The following is a 21,856-nucleotide window of genomic DNA, read 5'->3' on the forward strand; positions in this document are numbered from 1 at the left end:
GGAAAAAATGCTCTCCAGGGCTGAATGCCAGGTTACAAATGAAATGTGCTGTAAGAATGGGAACATGCAAAGGAAGGACAAGCCTTTAAAAAGTGGATTTAATGTTATTTCTCCTTTCTTTTCAAAATGTGGAAGCAGCTTGTAGGGCTCAGAAGCTGTTAGAATCTGTTCTTCACATCGTTAAAATTTACAGCAGTGAAGATTAATACATTGGTTTGTTTTTTAATGAAGAGAAACTTGGAACTGGATTTGATCATTTACTGCGAACTCCTCTATTTCAGTGCTTTCTTATTTATAGGGGCATGTTTGGAATGTTATACATAGCATTATCTGACTATTAACTCCTACAATAAGATGGATTTGGGGATTAAATAAATTGTGTGCATTCCTTTAAACTGCTTGAGCCAAGAGGGTTAGGAGTGCTAGCTTATCCAGCTGCAGCCATTCCCCCTGCATAGCCCAGTTGCATGTTACAGGGGCTGTAGTGGGTGAGCAGGAGCAAAGAAGCCGCTGGAAGCAGCAACTGCATGTGCAGCTTGAATCACACATCTTCTACTCACCATGTAGGGTAGGTGGCCAAACTGTTCAGCCTTGTACATAATTCAAGAGCAGCAGGCAGAGAGAGGGAACGGTAGCCTCGATTCCTCTCAATGTAAGCTCACTGTTGGGCATATATTTATTGTCCTTTGAGGTAAGTGGGATTTAAACCTGATGTGCTTTGCTTGCTAAGTTGGGGGCTCTATGCCAAGTTATTTTATTTATTTATTCGGCATTGCCAGGTTAAAGCCAGCAATTTGAACTGGTGCAGTGTCCTAAGGGAAGTGATTATTCCAGGAGCTGTTTGAGGGGTAGCACGTTTCTATTATGTGACTGGTCAGTTATCTCTTTTGGTGCAGAAAGATGGATGTTTTCTCTTTTAGTCAATTGCAATGTAGCAAATACACAACTCAGTCATGTGAAAGTGTTGTGTGGAAGTATACAAAGGTGTCTAGGACCGTAAGTGTCCCAACCCATGGCAGCCCATGGGTTTGGAACTGGATGATCTTTAAGGTTCATTCCAACTCAAACCATTCTGTGATTCTATGATATGAGCTGTATGGATTCCAGCAGCCCATTGCATTTGTCTTCCCACCTTCTCCTTTGAAAACCAGTTATGTGTCCAGGACAAAGCCTGTACACGGGGGTTGACATTCTTGGGACCTGATTTTGGCTCCCCTCTCAAGCAGATTATTGCTATGAACCTTTACCCTGGAAAGCAGGGAGTTTTATGAGCCTGATACTGGCTTTGGGCCAAGACTAATCTTTTAGTCAAGCAAGAAGGAATCATGTTTTTAGATCCAAAGATTAAACATTTCCTTCCTGCTGTCACCCCTGTTTCCACTAAAGAGTGTTAATTGCATGAAGAGTCTCTACATTTACAGTCAGATCTGTGCCTTGGAACAAGTTGTCTTCTGTCGACTCCTCTCCAGCTCCTGGTAAAATGTGTTCTTGGGTGATTAGGTCTTAGGCAAACAAACCCTTGGCTGATTGATCATTTCCTTGCCTGATGTCTCATACACTTGTTATTCTCCTGTCTGCTGCATATCGTGCACTGGTTCAGTTGGAACCAGTGGGAATCTTCAGTTGGAAAATAAATGAAATTTCTTATCCGTAATTTCCTGATGCATATAGAATGTAAGGTTCAACTTCTTTGTTGCCAGGAGCTGTGTTCATTGAGGCTGATTAGTCAATGAAGAGCTTTAAATCCACTACCTAGTTATAATTTCATCCAGTGATTTGGCTGTGTAAAATGACTGGTGCACTTACTCAGGTTGGTGTGATCTGGTGGTACCTTTAGGCAGGAATGTTTTTTGTTGTAAAGTGTAATCAGGCAAAAATATATGGTTTATTTTATTGACTCCAAATCAACGTCAACTTAAATTTTATTGTTGAATAAGAATATTAAAAAGTTAATGGGAAAGGAAAAGGAAGAGGGAGAGGGAGGGAAATAAATAGTGAGTATCTCATTTCCACAGAAATAATAATCAGAGATGTGAATTTTGATAAGAGAGAACTAGCAGAAGAAGGAAAAGGTATCAGGTGAACCTGTCTCTTACGTTAGTAAGTTGGTCATGTTCCGGCAAAATGAGCAAATAGGAACAGGCGATGCTATGTTTTTTTCCTGCTCTGTCCTGTAAACAGCAATGTGACTGTTTTTTCTGAGATTATCTGTAAAACAGAGCACGCAGGGTAGTTGTGACAGCTCATTGGCTCATGTTTGCAAAGAATATAGGACATGCAAAGGCCTGTGTGCCTGTTCTCCGTGCAGACCTTACTAGTCTTAGAAACCTCTCCTGGACAGTGTCACTGGGTAGCAAGTGGTGGGCACAAGGAATCATGCCTAAAGGGCAAAAGGTGGGGAGCAGCAGAACAGAAACAGCAATAAACCTGGAGACTGAGATGGAGCAGAGCAGGGACTGGGGGCACAGCAGGAGGAGCAGTGGACAGAGACCCTCGTGAGCCCCACCAGGCCCTGGCAGCCTAGCTGTGCCCCAGGGGCCATGTGGCTGGCTTGCCTGAGAGGAACCTGGTGTCAGGGACCCGTGGCAAAGGGCCCACCAAGGCTCGATTGTCCAGGCATCCCAGAAATTAGATGGCATCACGTAAAAATGCACTTTGTGCTGTTGTACTAGTGCCTTTCATGAGCGAGTAGGAGAGATTGTGGAACACTGTGTGTTGGAGTAGGCGCATTGCAAGTAAATTACCAACCACAAGAATGTATTTGACAGCAGAGCTTCTGATTTTACGACACATTCATAACACCTTGGAGCACTTAGTACCTTGTTAACCCAATTAGCATATGCTAAAACTGCCAAAGCAATCTGAACAGCTATTAATCACATGCGAAACTGTCCAAGATCATTCTTTGTTATTACTGCAGAGGCAGCTGAGAGTAGCTTGGGAAAGAAGCATCTTTAAATTTCTAAATGCATATGCAGTTGGTCACCATAAAGCCAAAGAATTATGTATCAGAAGCTGATACAATAAAACATGCTGTCATCGTTTGTGTTGCCTCGTAAGCACAGGGAGAGCTATATTACTGTACATGTGGAAGTTGCTTATCCTAAAGGTATAAAAAGAGCTCTGAGTGATTTGTGCTGAGCAATTGCTGATAGTACTGATCCATCCCATAGGCTGTGGAGGTTGTTTCTAGCATGTCTCAGAAAAATGATGCATTAGCAAAACATGACTGCAGCATGCAAGCAAACAGACCCACGCCTATGCTTACACGTGGTATTTGTATTGAGCAACTTCAGATTACGCCCACTGTGAGTCATTTCCAGTCTCTGGGATTCAAGGCTAAAATTAGAGTGTAGTTCAACAGTCAGGTACAGGTAGTCCTTGGCCTCTCTTCCAAGACACCTGTGATAGGTGTTAGTGTAATGGAACCATTTGGCCCTAGCCAGAAGGAATGGGACAAGGGATCTGTGCCACAAACAGGCTATATTAACACATCGATTAGGGAGTTGCTTTTCAATTTCTGTTCGAGTTTCCATAGGATTCTCTTATCCTAGAAGAATTGTCTGATTTAGAGTAATTAAAAATGATATTGTTCCTAATGATTTAGCAATGGTATCTGTGTTTCCTGTGTGAAATACAAATTATACAAAAGATTTTGAGAAACCTTCAGAAATCTTACTTGACCTAAAAATGAAAACAGTAAGAGGATCCATAAGTGTCCAATTGTCCCACTTCACCTGTGACTTGGTAAAGAGATTGCAGTTCTCAAAATCTGCTACCTCTCGTTTTTAGTTAATACAACTGAACTGTATACCTGGTATATTGACTCCAGGAGTAACAAAGAAACTACAAACAAAGAGGGTGAGTTTTCAATTGATTAAATCAGTAAGTAAAGCCAGTAATGCTAGCATCTGTTTATAGAAAATAAAATTAAACTAGTTTGGGATTTTTTGATGAGGTTTTAATTCAGCTAATAGAGGAAACAGTGTCTCAGTGATAGGCTTTTGTGGGCATTTGATTTGGGCCATGTGATATTTTTACAAACAAAGCAGAACAATAGAAAATAAACACAGCATGTATTAAATGGATTGAAACATGGCTAATTGAGAGACGTAGATATAAATAGAATTATTATAGGGCAGGCAAGTTTGTAGAATATCCTGAAGAGATCTGTCCTTACTCTTGTGATAGAAGAAAGTTGTTAACTTAGTTTTCAAAGAAAACAAGGTTTTCTTTTGTATTTTCCACATCTGCTCATGGAAATTTTCAAGTAAATTGGCAGAAAGCTTCTGATCTCAAAGATGATTTCTGTGGGGTTCCTGGAAGTCAGCATAAGGATTGGGAGAGAGACAAAGAAACTGCTCTAATTAGGAGAAATGCAGTGGTGTGAGCATGTGCATTGCTAGAGAATCGACAGGGATGAGAAACCTCGTAGATGCTTGAGCCAAAAAAAAACAACTTCCACCACAGCTGGAGACTGACCACACAGTCCAGATCTGTGGGGAGTTGGGCTGTGCTGGTTCTGCTCCACAGGGACTGCTAGTTATCCATGGGAAACAGAAAGATTAAAAGCACACTGCTAATGCCTGCAGCTGGGTGATCTGACAGGAGCAAAGAGAACAGCCTACTGATCCAAATAGCTTGGTAAGCTTGGCAGAGGTATAAACAGGATGAGCCCTAATACATGCAGATCTGATTGTCATGGAGGGAAGACTGCCAGCCCCAGGTATAGGCACAGAGGTTCAAAATGGGCTTGAGGAGACTGATGATTTCAGCAGATTTGTGGAAGTTTGGCATTGCTGGCAATGTGTTTGTGAAACAAATGGAGTGTTTCTTGCTACAAATACATGGGTTCAAATGCAAGCTTGTGCTTAGTCTCATGAAAAGATGACTGGCACTATCCCTGCTTCCAAGACACAGAAGTGTTACAGGAGAATGAGATGGCCCAAGTAAACACTAGAGAAGAGGCAGAGTTGGAGTTAAAACCAAGATCATCTGTATCCCAGGCAGTGGCCTTCAGCTAGGTTATTTTAGCTTCCCTATCTGTATGTTCCCATCTTTAAGCAGTAAGCCAATCCCTCTGAATATAAAAAAGGCACCCTTCTTATATGCAAGTTCATAATAGTTGGTGGCACTCAGCACTCTTGGTGCACATTTATGCACCTTTGCTAACTTTAAGATTTTAATTATTTTGAAATCACATCTGTAATGGCATATACAAGAGCAACAGGGTAACAATAACAATAAAGTTGTGCTGGGTCCCTAGGATAAACTCTTTGATTTGGGGTTTACAATTTATGTGTTCTGGAACTGGATTATTGCCTCATAAAACAACGCAGCAGCCTTTTGTCATTTAGTTAGCCATCCATTTTTATTAGGGTGCTCTATAGAATGCCTGCAATAATATTATAAAGGTGCAGAAGGTTCATTATTTCACAACAAGAGGCTAGCCAAGACCATTATTATTTTTGCAACAGCTAGGCTTGCTATTGAAATATAGTTTTGATTATAACCTTTTTTTCCCTCCTCTCTCTTTCTCTTTTCTCTCCCAAAAGCAGAGATGTGCAATTGTTCCTATTCAGATTGCTTTTCCACTGCCCCACAAACATGTCATTTCCAGTGAAATGGATGGATTATAATGGGAACAGATCAGTGATAATGCATTACTGGAATACAGCCATCCCCAAGAGAGCTTATAATAATATCCAGTCCTCCTAAGCTTTAAAATCTGCAGTTTGGAGACCCTATGGCTCTAATGTGGAGCCTAGCGCTGAATTTTCCCTGCACGTACAATTCTTTGATGCTCGATTATTGTTTGGGTTCTCCCCTCCCCAGCAAGTTTCCATGACAACTGCCTTGCATAAAACCCAGCTCTCCGGCAATGCAGCCACTGCTGCAGAGAGGGGTTCCAGCCTCATAAAAGTTAAAATTGTTGTTCAAAGAAATTACGGAAGATTAATGACTCCGCTCTGAGCACCGCAGAGCAAATTTCTGAAAATGTTGGTAATTAAATAGAAATATGTGCAGGCGTCATGTTCTCCAAGTCAGAAGTGCTGGCACCTGCTGGGAGTGGCGGAGTTACTGTAAATCTGGATAAAAACATCTGTGGGTATTATTCCTGCATATAGTTTCTTTATGCTAAACAGCTAGGGTGTTTAATTAGCTGGGCTGGTTTTCACTCGCCTGTTCCATGGCTGGGAATATTGAACATATCGACAGAGACCTGAGTGGTGTGGGTTGGATGGTCCTGGGCTGGTGCTGGGCACTGTGTTCATGCAGTGTAACAGCCCCATCGGTGCTCCCGTCCCTGCACCAGCCGGTCGTGATTTCCCAGGCACGTTACCAGTTGTAAGGAAGATGAATACAGAGCTGCAAATTGCTTGCGCTGAATCATAAAACAAGGCTTGTTTCATAAGCCCATTAAGCACATGCCCCTAATGTTAAGCATATGCTCTGCTTCGCTTCATAGGAACAGGGTTAGCACTGGCTTGAGGTTAAGCGTATGTTTTTAAGTCCTGCTATGGTTTGAAGGTCTTAGAGTTGTGAACCTCACTGGGACAATGAATAAAATATGTTGATTGTATTTTCAAAAGCGTTAGGTATTTTCATATTCGGTAATAACATCTTTAGTATTACATGCCACATTGTAACCAGCTGTCCTGCAGCAGGATTTAAAATGGTCTTAACAGGAGCCAAAGGAAAGGTGTTTTGTCATCCCCAAAGACAACAGCACACGGTTTAGCGTTTGCCTTCGCTGAAGGTGAGCAGCGCTCCTCAGGACTGGCTCCAAAATCACATCTGGTCAAGAACACTATATTACAACCTTATGTTACTAAAATCGGGAGAAACATGTGTACCAGGAAAAAACTAGCTTAGGAAAAAATCTCGTGTATTCTAAGGGGATAAAAATATTAACTCAAACCAGATGTGTACAGGTTAGTGCCATCTTTGTTCACCACAGCAGACCTTTTGAAACCTCTTTCATACTGGTGCTGTCTGCTACATATTTGTTTGTGCCCATCGAGAAACCTGCAAGCACAAGGAATTCATGAAAAACTCAGAAAGTATCCCCTCTAGCCAGCACGTAAGAAATACACACAGGCTGAAAGGGAAAAATAATTCATTTTGGAATCTAAACCTGTTTTTAAATAAGCAGTTTGTATGTTAACTTCCTCAATCAGAGTCTTAGCCATCTGTTTCAGTTAATTGGTTAGCCTTTGGCTGAAACTAAAGCAGTGTCGGAACATGAGGAAGGGGAATCGATAGGCCTGGAGGGGTCACAGGGCCTGTGCCATGCAATCAAACCAGCATCAGGCCCCCAGGCTCAAATACAGGGGAGAATTTGTATTGCTGGGCATGGTTAAACCCCTGCGGGTCCAGCGTGGCAGTAAGTTTGGGGGGGATCATGGGCGTAATTAAGCATACTTCATTGCTCCTTAGTGGGTTTTGGTTCTGTTCCCACACCCAGGCTGTGGTCCTCTCTGAGGACTGCTAGGTTCTCCCTCGATGCCATGACAATGACAATAATCGTGAAATTTGGCCCAGTGACTTTGCTAACCTGGCATCTGCAGCCGAACTGCGCTGGTCTTCTGCCTGCAGAGAGCCGTAGGCCTGGGGCAAACTGTAACAAAAACCTAGGCAGCATTCAGGCTGCTGGGCCAGCCTTTTCCAGTGGGGTTATTTCATGTCAATTGCTGCAAATTAGAGGCATATAAAATTTATAATGTGTGGGTGCCTGTGCACAGAAATATAGTTCCCTCAATATTTACAGAATATAAAACAATCCTCCTTGTTTAAGGCCAGGATGAACATTTCTGTCACATTAGGAAGGAAACCTTATTTCATTCTGCAGCTGCTATTTAAACAGTACGAAATCTCTTTTTAATCTTAGTCAAAGTTCAAAACGAGATGTTTCAGACATCTGCTAACTATTACGAGCCATGCCTGCTAGAGGAGGTAATAAATTACAGCCAAGAATCAAGTGACTTAATAGTGATTTTGTTCATTGCTTCAAAGTTCATCCTCTTTCAGTGTTATCTGTTCTCCTTTCTGTGGTGGGGTACGGGGGTGACACCCTCTGCTCTCGTTTAGGGGAGAAGCACCAAAGGACCCGGCTGCTCTTTCCCAGAGCAGAGAGAAATCAAACGCACTCATGAAAATGCACCCGGTGTGCTACGTGCCAAATAAAAGATGGGTGGTTCTAGCACAACATGGGAGAGAGGGCATTTCGGTTTCCTCCAAAGGGGAGATAACAGATCAGCTTTCTGGTTTGTCATGGAAACCTTTTGTCAGCCCAGTAACAATGACGTCAAGGTGGCAGTGGCACGGAGACGGGGTTAGTTAACAGAGCACACACCTGTTGAACTGCCAGAGGGGAAGGAAGGTATGTCGGCTTTTATATTTTCCATCCATGATTCTAAACAACTGTGGGTGAACGCCTACAAAGTGTTACCCAAGTCCCGGGGCAGTTTTCCTGAGCTCTGGCAAATTCAGGCTGTAAGCAGGTGGTGCTGGAGCTTGCGGTCAGGGAGAAACCCAGTTAAGAAGCATTTGCTCAGTCGGTGCTGTTCTACAAACCCTCCTGGTCTGGGTATCCTTCTGGAGGGTGGAGACTGCAGAATTGTACCTCTAAAGAAGAGCACTGACCTCCTTCATTGTATTTGCTTTGCTTGGGAGTAAAGGGTTTGCTAGCGTTTACCCAAGCAACTTTCTAGAAAGACTTCTATAAAAAGGGAAAACCGAACCTATATTTATCACACCACATCTGTAGCTCTGTAGATGTGTAACTATAAGCTGTAACCTATTTTTGGAATTACTGTTTTCCTCCTTTTTTTTTTTTTTTTTTTTTTTACAATGATGCTTTTGTGCTTAGTGTTGTCTGGCTACATTTTCTATTTTGCAAAGTGAGATTAGGCTACTTTTTCTCTTCATTCAGTGTTGCATTGGTGACTACCTTCCTATTTTTAGTAATTAAAATAAATAAAAAAAAAAGCTGTAAGAATTTCTTAAAAACAAGGTGATTTCTTTTCTCAAGAAAATGTTTTAGCAGAGAAAATAGTCCATTTGTGCTGAACTGTTGATGTGAACTACCAAAATCATGTACCTGGATGATGTGATTGCAGCAGGCCTTCAATCAGTTAAATAATTGCACTATGTCAGTAGCTGACGCAGTTTTTGTTGCTGTGGCTAAAACATGAATTTACAACAGTTGCATTTCTTAGCAGTATTCACAGTAATTTTGATAAAATTAAAGTGTTCCCTTGTTATTGCTAAACAATAGCCATTGAATGGATATTTTTCATATCATACAGTTAGTGAGAGGAGAAGAAAAGCCAGTGATATGAATGATGATTTGAATTAAATGGGGTTGCAGAATGGAACTGAGGCTGAGAAAATGTCGTAAAATGACATAGGGTGATCAGAAAAGAAAAATGGAGTCAGTCAAAGTAAATGACAGTTACTGTATGGATAGAAACCAAATGTATGTAGTGGAGCCAGAGAGCTGTAGAAATGTTTGTAAGACAGACCAGTCTGGGATTGTAATTTTCCAAATAGCCAAGCAATTAAGATAAGTGTACAATTGATAATCCATGGCGTCGTAATAGAGATGGATGATATAAAAGGACTGCCAAGTTTTTAGGGGGTAGAATAAAGTTCGGTGATAAACTTTTTGCTTTCCATAGAAGATGAAATCGTCCTTCATAGGAAAGAAATAAGGTTTACCTATATTAGTACTATTGCTGTTGTGGTGAGAATGTGTAAATATTCCAACAATGTGTACAAAGAACTGTAAATCTCTTTGGCTTCAGTTCAGGAAATGCCGCACGCTCCTCTACAATTTTTTCCTACTCCTTTCTGGCAATTTCAAATGTAACAGCCTGACAGAAATGATTATTTTGTGTGATCTAAAGGCACTGTAGTATCATTTAATTTTATTTGGGCACTTTGTGGCTGGAAGATGAGAAGAAGGCTTTGTAGATGTTCTTGAAATAAGACTCAGAGCTCTTACTAACACTGATAGGGGAACCAAGGCATGGCAAAATGTATGGTCTAGTTTTACAGGTGCCCCTTTTGCCTTCATCACCAATAGCAGTGAGATGTGGCTGGGGTCTCTATAATGAAGTTGCCACATAGTAAATTAGACCTACAGTTTGTGCCTCTTGCATCAAATTCTGCAAATTGCAGGTGGAACATAAAATAAGCATTCATAAGGGTATTAAATGTCCTTTTCCCCCTCTACTTTTATTTCAAGCTTTCTGTGCTAAGCTCTATTCAAATTCTATCCCAATCCTTTTTTCCTCAATCATTCCCTTTTTTTAAACTCTCCTTTGCAGAAAAGTGAATAGAAAGACTTGACTGCTCAAACTGCCTGATTGCTCTTCACTTTTTGAGACCAGCAAACTGTAGGAGTTTCTGAAAACATTCAGGATGATTTTTGATTGATATTTACCCAATCTCCCGTTAGGCACCAAGAGTACGTCACTTGAGAGCCCAGGGAAGAGGGGAGTCTCAGAGGGCTGCCACAGGTCCTGCTCCCCATCCCCAAGAGCTCCCCATCCCTCTGGAGTAGGGGCACCCCCTGGTGCCCCTACTGCCTGCATCCATGAGGATCAGCCCCAGCATCCTTGGACACCAGGACAGGGGAGGAGATGGCTTGCTGCAGCATCTGGGCTGTGGCCAAGAGTGGGCCTGCCTCTAAATGCTATTTCCCCAGAATTTCTCTGGTTTCTACAGGGACTTTTCAGATTCCCTTTGCCTTTTTTTTTTTTTTTTTTTTCCCATGCCTCAATGGTGCATCTTAGTGAGGAAAATACCTTTGATATAGGAGAGAGGCAAATTCATTTATCGGCACTGTGGATCAATCCAGGCATTAGTTACAGTACAATATGGAGCAGTGTGATAAAGAGGATAAAGAGTCCCTTTTTTTTTTTTTTTTTTTTTTTTTTTTTGCTGGGGGGATAAATAGGGGAATCAGAAAGGAAACTGTGCAGTCTGTGATAAATTATGTACATGCTCTTAATAGGGTCACTACTCGCTAAGGCTTTGCGTGCAAACCCTGAGAATGAAAGAAAGATGTTTTACACTGTGTTTTCATCATTTTCTTGTGGAAATTTATCTTTGAAAGAGCCACCAGCCCATAATTACAGTGTTTTGTGTGGTGGTGCCACAGTAAAATCATTTTTCATGCAGTAAAGACTAGGTTCATTCTCTTTTAGTTTAAGCATGTTTTCCTTCCATTTAGAACTCATTCTGGTGACCAGAGCATTTCAGCAGTTGTTTCTTTAGGTTGGATAGGGGTTAATGAGGTTTGGGCAGACAGTTCTGCTACTGTATTGCCTTGGATTGAGGAAATTGCTTACTTATTATTTATCATTATCATTCTTGTCCAAAATGTGCTTGCATTTTATGAAAGGAAACAGATGCTTATGCCAAAAATCTTACAGCAGAGATGAAGGAATAATGAATTAGTGAAACGGGATTTATTAAGAGAACACAATTTTATGAGTGGAAAAGGAGATATTCAGCCAAGGAAACGTCGTGTTGGGTATGTGGTTTAAGTAAGTGCAATTAATATAATGTTAATACTATACGCACACATATGGAAGACAGGCTGTGGGTGTTAAGAGTAGACGTGAATGGCATTTAAGAAAGGTGCAGCAAAGGTTAATTATTTCTTTCTTCATTTTAGAGTTCTCCAATATGCAGTTTGGGAAACATCTCAGAGTGAGTCAAGGTTTTGTATGGGAATTGCTTGGTTTCATTACAGTACTGATCAGCACCGAGGGTCCTTTGTCATCCTAGTTGGTTATTTCTTTTATCTGCTCCCGGGATCCCAGTTTGTCATCTGCCCCCCATCTCTCCAGCCCCAGTTCTGCCACAGTCCTGTTCTTTTTCCAAGCCTCCACCCATTCGTGCTCAGGCTCCTGTGTCACTCTCATCTGCAGCTGGGATGCCACGAAATCCCTTGCTATCCCAAGGGAAATAGCAAGTCAGATCCACTGTCCAATTCTTTAGGTTCTCTGTCTTTCTGCAATAGATATCTTACACAGTTTATCTCCCAATTACTTAGTGAAAAAAAAAAATGTAGCTCCCCAGAGCGCATATCTTTCTATCTGTCAGTTAAGGATAAGATAGAGATTTAGTGTAGGATTTTCCAAAGGAATCCAAAAGAAGTAAATGTTCAGTTCATGCTAAATTTCACTGACTTTAGCCTCAGCAGTGGCTCTCTGATTGAGCTACCCTGAACACGTCCTCCACATAGCTTTAGAGACACACTGGATATGGTAATGTCAAATATTAAGTGCACTTGGATCTCACACTGAAAATATCACATTCAGCTACCAGAACCTTTTGTTTATCCTAGGCACTGTTGTATTTTATGTTGTCAAATAGCCTGAGTATATTTTAAGCTCAGTTCTTGCAGCCTTCCTTTATGAATGTTGAGTGCAAAAGAGAAATGTGGTTTTGGGGAACAAAAGAATCACGTGCATGAGTGTTGTGGGTAAACACAGACACCTGTCTTTGAATATTGAGGCTTCTGTATTGATCACACTGAGTCTAGCAAGAACAGAAAGAAAGAAATTCAAGTGGGGTCTATTTACATATAACAGCAATAGGACAGAGTATTTTATCTGAAGTGTTTTCAGTGAAAGAAATGAAGCGGGAGTGGGAATGTGTGTATCAATAGACCTTATTATTCTGCTCATCCTTTGATAAATTAACATAGCAAGTTCTTTTAGGCTCCCCTCAATCTTTTACTTGTTTGTACTGGACTTCATTGATCCATATTTAGCCAGGCCTGATAATGTGACAAGACAGCAAATGTAAATGGCAAAGTCAATGAGTATTTCCTTTCAGCTGAAACAAAGCAAGTCAGACTGACTATCAAACTCTTTGGATTTATATTCTTGTTTGCAGCAGAATTTATTACCTTGTTAGAAAATAAAACAAAACAGAAAGGGTGCAACCATTTTTTGTTATTGTAGTTAAAGAAGAACAATGTTATGGGAGGAGTGTCCTCTGGGCTTGCTCCAGTCAACTCTATCAAAGAGGCCAAGAATGATAAAATTCAAAACCTGCAGCTGCCGGTTCCTTTGGGAGTCACATTACAGTAGTACAAGCAACAGTCTTTCTTTTTAAAAAGGGAAGCATATGACTGCAGCCAAAGTCCTTTCAACGCAGTTTTAGGTAAGCTGATCTGCATAAAAGCCATTGTAATCTCTTGCGCTGCTCAAGTTTTAGGCGATATTTTCGTTTCATAATGCTGTTTCTGTGTCCACTGGAAACATCTGCTTAGACGTGCCAGGCTCGATCAAGCACCCTGTTACATCACTTGGCAAATGAGGTCACCTCAAGTAAATAGCAGTATTATGGCAAGGAGAATGAAAGCCCCAGGATTTAACTGCTAGGGCTCAAGCTGCAACCCGCCATGATGCCTGACAATGATGCAGCAATGCTGAAAAGGCTCAGCGGGTGCAGTGGAAGAGGCAAGCAACAGGGGGGACTCAAACACAAGTAATCAGGTCCCTCGAGATCCTCTTTCCACTGTGCCAAGCACTGACTGAGGGCATGGGCATGCTTCATATGCAGTTCACCCCTGCAGCCTATTTGCAGCAGCAGTTGCGTGGTTTTACATGGTGATTAATGGGAACACTGAGCTGGAGCATATTGTTGGAATGAGGCATTAATGTACCAGCCATAAATACAGGCGTTAGAGGAAACACCTTGGGAATGCAGAAGGGTGAAGGGTCTATGTGGTTACCTGGCTGTCTCCAGCCGCTACCAGGCAACTGCAGGCACCTCACCCAAGCAGGGGCCAAACCTCTTAAAATGACATTTAAATTTTACCAGAATCATTGTTTCTCTCACTGTGACACCCACAAGGGGAAAAGGGGCAGGAAAATGTGCACCTCAGGGCCAGGTCTTCCTTGGGCAGTGAGGTCACCGGTCACTGGCATCAATCCTCCACGTTCTGTAATCTCAAATCTACTTTTGCCTCTACAGTCTGTTCGACCAACCTAGTGAAAATCATTAAGAACAACTTATCTAAATCTACCTTTGAGTTAATTTTGAGCCTAAGGCTCTGACTTACAGTGACGGGACCTAGGGACCCGCAATAAAAATGAAAAATAGCAGCTATTAAATCTGTAAAAAGGAAACAACTTGGAAAAGGCGAGGGATGCCAAGCTAGCCTCTCCAGCAATGGCAGAGGGGAGTCAGACTTAAAGGACCATATGGCCTAGGCATAGTTTGAATAATCCCTTCCAATTAAAAATAAAGCCAGTTTTATATAAAACATCTGTTCTCTAAATTCAACAATTTGGTCAAAAATAAATAAATCTTTCATCGTGTTTTTGTTTCTCTGTTCAGATCCTTAGCCCTTTTGAGGCTGAAGGAGGAGTGTTTGTTGTTTCCTGTGATACTAGCAAGTACCAGTGCAGGCTTTTGCATTTTTCTTTGCTGGACATTCTCGTTTTCACCCACTCCCCAACCGCAGAGCCTGTGGATAGCCAGCCATCCTTGCAAAGGGTTGGCTGTTTCAAGAGAGCCCAGCATACCCGAGGCAGGTCAGTGAAGATCAGCAATGAGTCTGGGCAGATGCAAGAAGACAGACTCTGCCTTCAGCCTTAGGCACTGCCCCCATAACGCTGCTGGCAGCTGGGCATGATACTCCTCTGGCAGGGTATCTGTCTAATGTCATCAGGCTTACATGTATCTAAAAGAGTTAGCCACTAAATCCTGATCCCTGAATACTAGCAGAGGTAAAGAGAGTACAAGATTATCCCTTTTCTGCCTGCATGCATTCACGTTTCACTACAGAACCATAACAGAAAAAACAGCTTTGAAACAATCTATAACTGCTTGCCTTGGAAATGTCTGCTTTTTATTTGATAAGGGGAGGGAGATCTGTTGCAGGTATTATTAGAAATGATACCACTTTTCATAACTCCATTGGAAATCTAGCTGTGCAGATGGCAACATACCTGTCAAAAATAATTATCCAGATTGTAAAGGAAATATAAGCTGGGGATATGTATATCAAGGAAATTTGATCCAGTGCACAAACTGAGATTTGCTTTGTTCCAAAGCATCCCTAGGGTGATCTTACTGTCCTTTTCCTCTGAATATCATTTGCATCCTTCTCAGGAGGACATCAGTCTGATGTCTCTCCTCTGGCTGTGGCAAGCCATTGTGCCTGGTTCTTCAGGTGACTGTTTTTATTTCAGCGTAATGTAAAAGCAGAGGTGGCTAATCAGGGACCTGTAGATCCTAAACATTCCTTGTTGGTAATATCAGGGATGCTGTAGGCTGTGGGTTCTCTGCTGACAAGCAAGTGGCAGGGTACATACTCAGCTGGGAACACAGTCTGAGAAGAGAACAGGGCTGCTGGAAGATGATTTGATTCCTCTCTTCTCAAAACTCTGGCCAAAACAGAACTCCTCCGTTAGATAAAGACAGATGTGCACAGTGCCTGCCTTTTGCAAGGGCTTGTGTGCTTGTCCCATTCTGTGCTTGTTTTTCAGAAGCTTCCACTGGATTTGAACTCCCCTTCTCCAGTGGTACCAAGTATGTGATGCAGACAACTGAGTTCTGGGTTTAAACTCATCAGTAAAGACCTTTTACCATGTACACTTTGCTGTTTGTACCAGGAAATGTTTCACAAAGCTCCTGGCCAGTTTACATGACCAGATTTCGTGTACTTGCTAGCAGTGTCTTGGGAGTCGATGCCTGATAAATGATACGTTGACTGAAACCCTTGACCTCCTGGGTCAAGACTGTCTGTTTTGCTCAGTGTGCTGAACATACAAAAAAAAAAAAAAAATGGCAACTAGTCATTACTGCCTAATTTCAGTCTACTCTTATGCTTTTGTTAACCGTAGGTGTGTTCAGAACATCTTGTGGCTGCAAGAGGTGACAGCTGGAGCTTTACCTTGGGATGTTCCAGCCATCTGCCTGTCTCGCCCTCTGCTACACAGGTAGCAAATGGGTTTGGAGCAAGTTGTGCTGGCTCTGTAGCACTGAGGAAATACCGATGATATATGCTTTATTTTGTGCTTCTCCAGGGAAGGGAATGGGATTTTGGTACCAGCTCTCTAAGCCAAATACCATGAGAAAACCTCCAGTCTTAAAAGGCCAAACACAGACTGATGCTCTGGTTCAGTTTGTAGGGTGAAACAGAGTCTGGTCGTCTTTATCTTCAAAAGCTTTTTTTACAGTTGCATGCACTGTTTAATTTGGGCTGACTCTAGCCTTACTTTCTGGGAAAAAAAGGCTCCAGAAATAATTCAGGCAGCTCCATTCAAGCTGTTCTGCAGATGTCAGCATATGCTGGAGTCCAAAATCCAGCACAGCCAGGATATGGTCGTATAGTAAGGGACTCCAGCAAGATATGCTGGACAGGAAAGATTTGTGCTATTTGAGACCATAACACCAGATTTCCTTTCCATTAGCATATTTATATGTCCCGTGTGCCATCTCTGTTTCTTCTTCCTGCTGCGGAATAGCGTACTGTGTCTTGATTTATGGAATGCTGAGCATCCAGATGCCTCTTGTTATCTCCTCGCTGAGAGGAGCAAAGCTGGTACATTTGGGCTACAGGCTGTCACCATCACCCTCACCATGTGTTTGACAAATAGCTTAAATATAAGGAGACCTTCCTGTGAAGCTCAAGCAGGGATCATCTTCATTTGGTCAGACAAAGCAAAGAGTGGGAAGCACCATCTCCATTTTAAGGGCAGATGAGTATAGGGGCCTGAGGATCAAGAAGGACTCAGAGGTGAGCCAGGTATTCTCCAAGGACTTTCTGAAGTGAGCTCAGTCTGGAGCAATTTTGCTAACCATGATAGGTTATTCCTGGTTCAGTTCCTAGCTCCTGAAATATAATCTACCCCACAGAAACACCTCCATGCTGCTGCAATGAAGCAATCACCAAACTTGCCAGAGCTCTCAGCTCAGCATCCCTCAGAGGTGCAGAGCTTTTAGAGGGAGGAACATGGGTGACTCAGTGTTCGCACCCCAAACAGAGCCTGTTACACCACAGTAAAACTAAACCAATTCTCCAGGACTGAAATTCCTCAAAGGCTTTTTCTGGATTTGATCTCTCTCTCTCCAACTTCCCAGTAAAAAGAAAATCCCTATGGAATTTCAGAAATTTTCACAAAGAATTCTGTGGGGGATAAGATTTCTAGTGCCTATCCCCCAGCTCGAGTGACAGCTCCTGGATTTATTTCAGTGCAGACAGAATCGGCGTCTAAGTGGTCTTATTCACTTTTTTTTTTTTACCCTCTTGATAAGAATGCAAATCCCATTCTTTCTCCCGCTGCCGCTCTCACCCTCTTGAAATAGGCTGTTTATGGTGACTAAATGCTTCTATCCAAAACTGGCTGCCATCCAAATCCAGATGGGCAGAAAGCCTAAAAGCAACAGAAAACTAGCAATTTATATTAGGACACAGAGCAGCCCCACACAGAATGCTTTGTTTAAACTAGCAGAGCTCTGTGTGCTATTGAATATATGTAAATAACCGGCTAGTGTGGGTTTCTACAATGATGCTGGCATATTTTAAAATACTTAAATACTCTGAGCAGCTCTTCTGACCCTGACAGATTCATTCTCTGTTGCTGGTTCTTTGAGTGAAAATCAGATGGTGGCTTGAGATTTGTACTACAGAGTAAACGAATTCTCACCTACCTGAAATATATTGTTTTCTACCTCCGTCTGTAGATGCTGTGCACTGCTGATTCTGCTTCTGAATATTCTGGATTTGTGATTAAAAAAATATACTGAAGGCATAACCAAAACATTCTAGGAGCAGAAAAAAGGAGATAAATATGACCAAAATGATACAGCAATTTTAATAACAGATTGGATAATCTAGCATAGTGAGTTGGGCTGGGCATAGTTCTTTACATTATAATGTATTTTTTAATAGTTTAGTGTTACGTGAGAGGATGTTGTGCGTGTTGCGTACTGACAGAGCATCTTTAGCAATCACAAGCACTTAGACCAGACAAATGATGGTCTAATACAACACATGTAGCAACGGTTTGAATTTGGGCTTTGCCAAAGGTGTGGCAGCTTCAGCTTGCTGTGTTTTTGTGGTGTGATTCTCCAAAGGAGTCAAGGCAAAGGTGAGAGATAAGTGTAATGCGCTGATGTTTATCCTCCTGCCTTCTGTTACTACTCTGTTATGAGAGGGAGCTGACCAAAATACAGGCATATTTGGAAATGGAGAACCCCAAATATAACTGATCTGTTTGCCTCCCTTGGCAGTGAATGTCAATGACCGGCAATGCGATTACTGGAGCTGTAATCATTGCTCAGCATTCAGCTCAGGCATCCAAATACCACACTGAACATCAGGTATGAGGTATGAGCAGCATCTGCCCCAGGGCTGTCAGGGAGGACACAGCAGCACAGAACCCCTGGCTGTGATGCTGCTCACAAGGACTGCCATGAGCATCAGATGTAGTTCCCTGACACCTCAGGTAGCCAGGTCCTCTCTGTTATGTGCACCCACAGGTCACAGACCACAATGTGCTTTGTGAGGTTCTGCAGCAAATGTAATACCTTATTTACAAAAGGACTAAAACCTAAATTATGGCACTGTGTCACAGGAGGGAAGACCAAGTACACCAGTATTTTGCACCCGTGTAGAAGCAGCCAACTGAAACGCCACCACATTTGCTGGGGTGAGAGGTATTTATTCACCCACACTGTTAAAGCCACTGCGGTATCTCTATTACCAGTTCTCAGCCTCTCTGAAATGGGTTCGTATTTAGAACCAGCGTGAGATCAATTGCAGTTTGCAGGATAAACCTGTCAGCTGCCTGTTTTTAAGAAGCATCTGAGGTGTCCTTTTCCAGAGACCATCTTCCAACCCCCTGCTTGCCCTGTTGGAGAGCTATTAATTCCCACTAGACTTTAAACTGAAGTGGATTTAGTACTAGTTAAGCTCTGTTTTAGCAGGAAGGAAGACAGCCAGTGACCTGATAGGTCTTTCCATCTGTACTGTAATGATAAATGTTCCTCTGGTGTTCAGCCTTGCTTCCTCTGGCTGCTGCTTCATGGCTGGAAATTTAACAGATGCAGCAGTGGCTGTGCACACATACTATGGCTCAGGAAAGGCCATCAAATGGTAATCCTGTCGTGGTACACCAGTACCTCCTGATCCCTGGAGCTGAGTTGGCTCCCATGCTTGGAGCAGCTGGGATGTCCCCATAGCAGGACATGTCCTTGTCTGGGATCCTTTTGGTGGCTTGCACTTCACCCTCCTGAGACTGATGAGCACGCAGATGGGTGTTCCCAAAATCAAAAAGGCTCATGTAAGTCACAAGAAATCTCCTTTACCAGGGTCAGTGTCTGCCATAGACGGCTCCCATCAGTGCTCAGAGTTTTGTGAGCAGTGTCCTGCAGCAGGGAGGGTAGCTGTGTGGCTGGGTCCCTGCCTGCACCTGTGGCATAGGGCAGGGCTCTTTTCTAGCACAGCTTTCATCTATTTTAGCACATCCTGATGAAAACATTTACACACTGAATGCATGATGACGCTTCCTAGCCCAGGCACAAGCGATCACAGAGGATGGGAGTTGGTTTGCTGGTGGCAGGCAGCAGCCATCTCTGCGGGGCTGCCTTTGTTGAGCAACGTGGGGACAGGCTGGGGCTCCTGCTGGCTGCACTCAGGACACGGCACATTCGCTCTGGGCTCCTCGGGGCCCTCCTGCATCTTCGCAACATTTCACTGTTTGCCTCTGCATTCCCTTTTCTTCTTGATTTTCAAGCCATTGCTTTCTGTGTAATTCACTACATTCATCCCTGTGTCAGATCTTTCGGTTATGCCTTATGCTCTGCAAAGGCATATTGCATCGTTATTTTTATTTTAATGTCTCTCACTGATCTTGTTGTACAGCACACAGATTAGACTGCTGTCTGGGTTTTAAATGTACCAGCCAATGGCTTTAATGGTGGTATTTATCACAGGAATAATAAAAATGAATATTATATGTTAAATTATGAAGCCATTTACCTGTGAAGTGCAACCTTAAGGACATCCTTTATTTTCTTCTTCCAAACGAAATGCAATACATGTGAGAAAGTAGCAGCCTGTCTGTATTCCAATTTGTATGCTCAGAGGTAGAGAGAGGCATGATATCCTTCTCTGAGATTGCAAAGTTACTCTCCAAAAATAAATTAAGTAATTAATAGCTTGAGGGAACACTTCAGAGGTGAAAGGATTTCTGTCATCAGGAATCAGATGTATTTGCATTATTCCTAAGTGGCTGACAAATTGTACACGTGTTAGTGTAATATAGTCCTTCCAGAGAGATTACTTTGCCCTGGGTTAATCTGGTCAGTACATATCCTTTGTGGTGTGGTGGTAGGTAAGACACAAGAACAGGCATGGTAAAAACCTGGACGTCCTTTGCAAAAGGGAGAGATTTCTGTTCCATTCTTTGTGGACAACCTCTAAAAATGACTTTGTGGGTCTCTACCTGTGTTAACTACACCTGTAAAGGGACCCTGTTTAATTCCTCCTGCCAAAGATTGGGTCTTTCCTTGCAAATTTTAGCACTGGCTATTCCAGTGGTGAGATGGAGCATGGAGGGAAGCCCTGGTCCATGTTTTAATCCAGAGGACGCTGGAGGAGCAGGTGATAGAAATTCATAGCAGGCAGCTGGGGAAGGGCAGCTCCCTCCCTTACATCCTCACATCAGAGGTGGGTTTCTAAAGCTAGAGGCTGTGAATGCTGAGGAAGAGCTTGATCACACCAGGTGCCCAGCAGCAACTAGAGGGTCTGATTTCTTCTGGTTCTCATTATATTAAATAGCTATTTTAATGAGACAGGGAAAACAGGAGTTTGGGGCTAGATGGTACCTGAGGGTCATGGAGTGCACCTGCCTCCTCTGGGATAATGGTTACAGGTGTGGTCCTAATGGAAGCATCTGCTTGTATCAGGTGTTTAGTTGTTTGAGAAGGGATTGGCAAAAGCCCAGGAAAGGCTGATTTTAGGATAGCTGCCCCTTAGCCTGCTGTGCCCAGGGCAGCATGGCAGGCTGGGAGCTGCTTAGGGCAGCCCTTCCCGAGCTGATGCTCCCTAGCAAGTGCCTCATTAGTTCCAAACTTTCTGAACTGCTAACTTCCCCAGACCTTGTTTCCGGGGATATTTCTGGACTGTTTCACCTCTCAAGCAATAAAAATGACTTATCTTTCAAAAATCAACCCAACCATGCGAAGACAGTTTTTGACTGCTCTGGAACATCCTGTGCCCGTATTGCTGGAAACGATGGATCCCGGGCTCCTGTTTTGACCAACTTCTTCATGCCCAGATACCATACACGGCACTTAGGCCCTTTGTCTGAAGGCAAGTGAGAGTTAATTCTTTATAGCAGATGTTTCCTGTGTGATGGCAAACACGGACACCTAGTGGTACTTCCGTGCAGGGCATGTGAATGTTTGAAATTTGTCTCTGGAAGAGAAGTGCAACAAAGTATTTGTTCGTGTTATCCCCTAGAAGGAAACGAGATTTGATTGTGTTCAGAGAAAATACCACAAATAACATAGTGCGGAGGAAAGAAAAAATGTTTGGCAAGGAGTACTGAAAGTGATATTCATCACAAAATTAATTTGATAAAACTCGTCAGTGTATTTACCACAAAGTAGTCAGGATTTTACTTGTGTCTTAAATATCTCACACCATACCAGACCAGGTCCCATACTGGATCAGAAAAAAAAAAAAAATAGTTCTCAAATTAGCCCATAGCAAAGAAACCTCAGCAGGTATCATAGCAATATCTTATTCTTACCATGCCTGTGAATGTTTATATTCAAGTTATGGGGAGAGTGTGTCAGTGTGATGAGT

At 42.5% G+C, this 21,856-nt stretch overlaps 1 protein-coding gene across 19 annotated transcripts in view; it reads left to right on the forward strand.

Annotated features, from left to right (window-relative positions):
* The window catches only part of KALRN (kalirin RhoGEF kinase), a 504,304-nt gene that overhangs the window by 382,177 nt on the left and 100,271 nt on the right, over positions 1-21,856 (forward strand). Inside the window, exon 1 of one of the 19 annotated variants that reach the window (XM_068687554.1) lies at positions 417-568. The exons of the other annotated variants lie outside the window; for them this stretch is intronic. The gene's annotated coding sequence lies outside the window, so the exon portion shown is untranslated. Of the gene's footprint in view, positions 1-416; positions 569-21,856 lie in introns of those variants that run through there. 19 annotated transcript variants of the gene reach the window in all.

This window comes from Anas acuta, chromosome 6 (genome assembly GCF_963932015.1).
Source record: "Anas acuta chromosome 6, bAnaAcu1.1, whole genome shotgun sequence".
Classification (NCBI taxonomy): domain Eukaryota; kingdom Metazoa; phylum Chordata; class Aves; order Anseriformes; family Anatidae; genus Anas; species Anas acuta.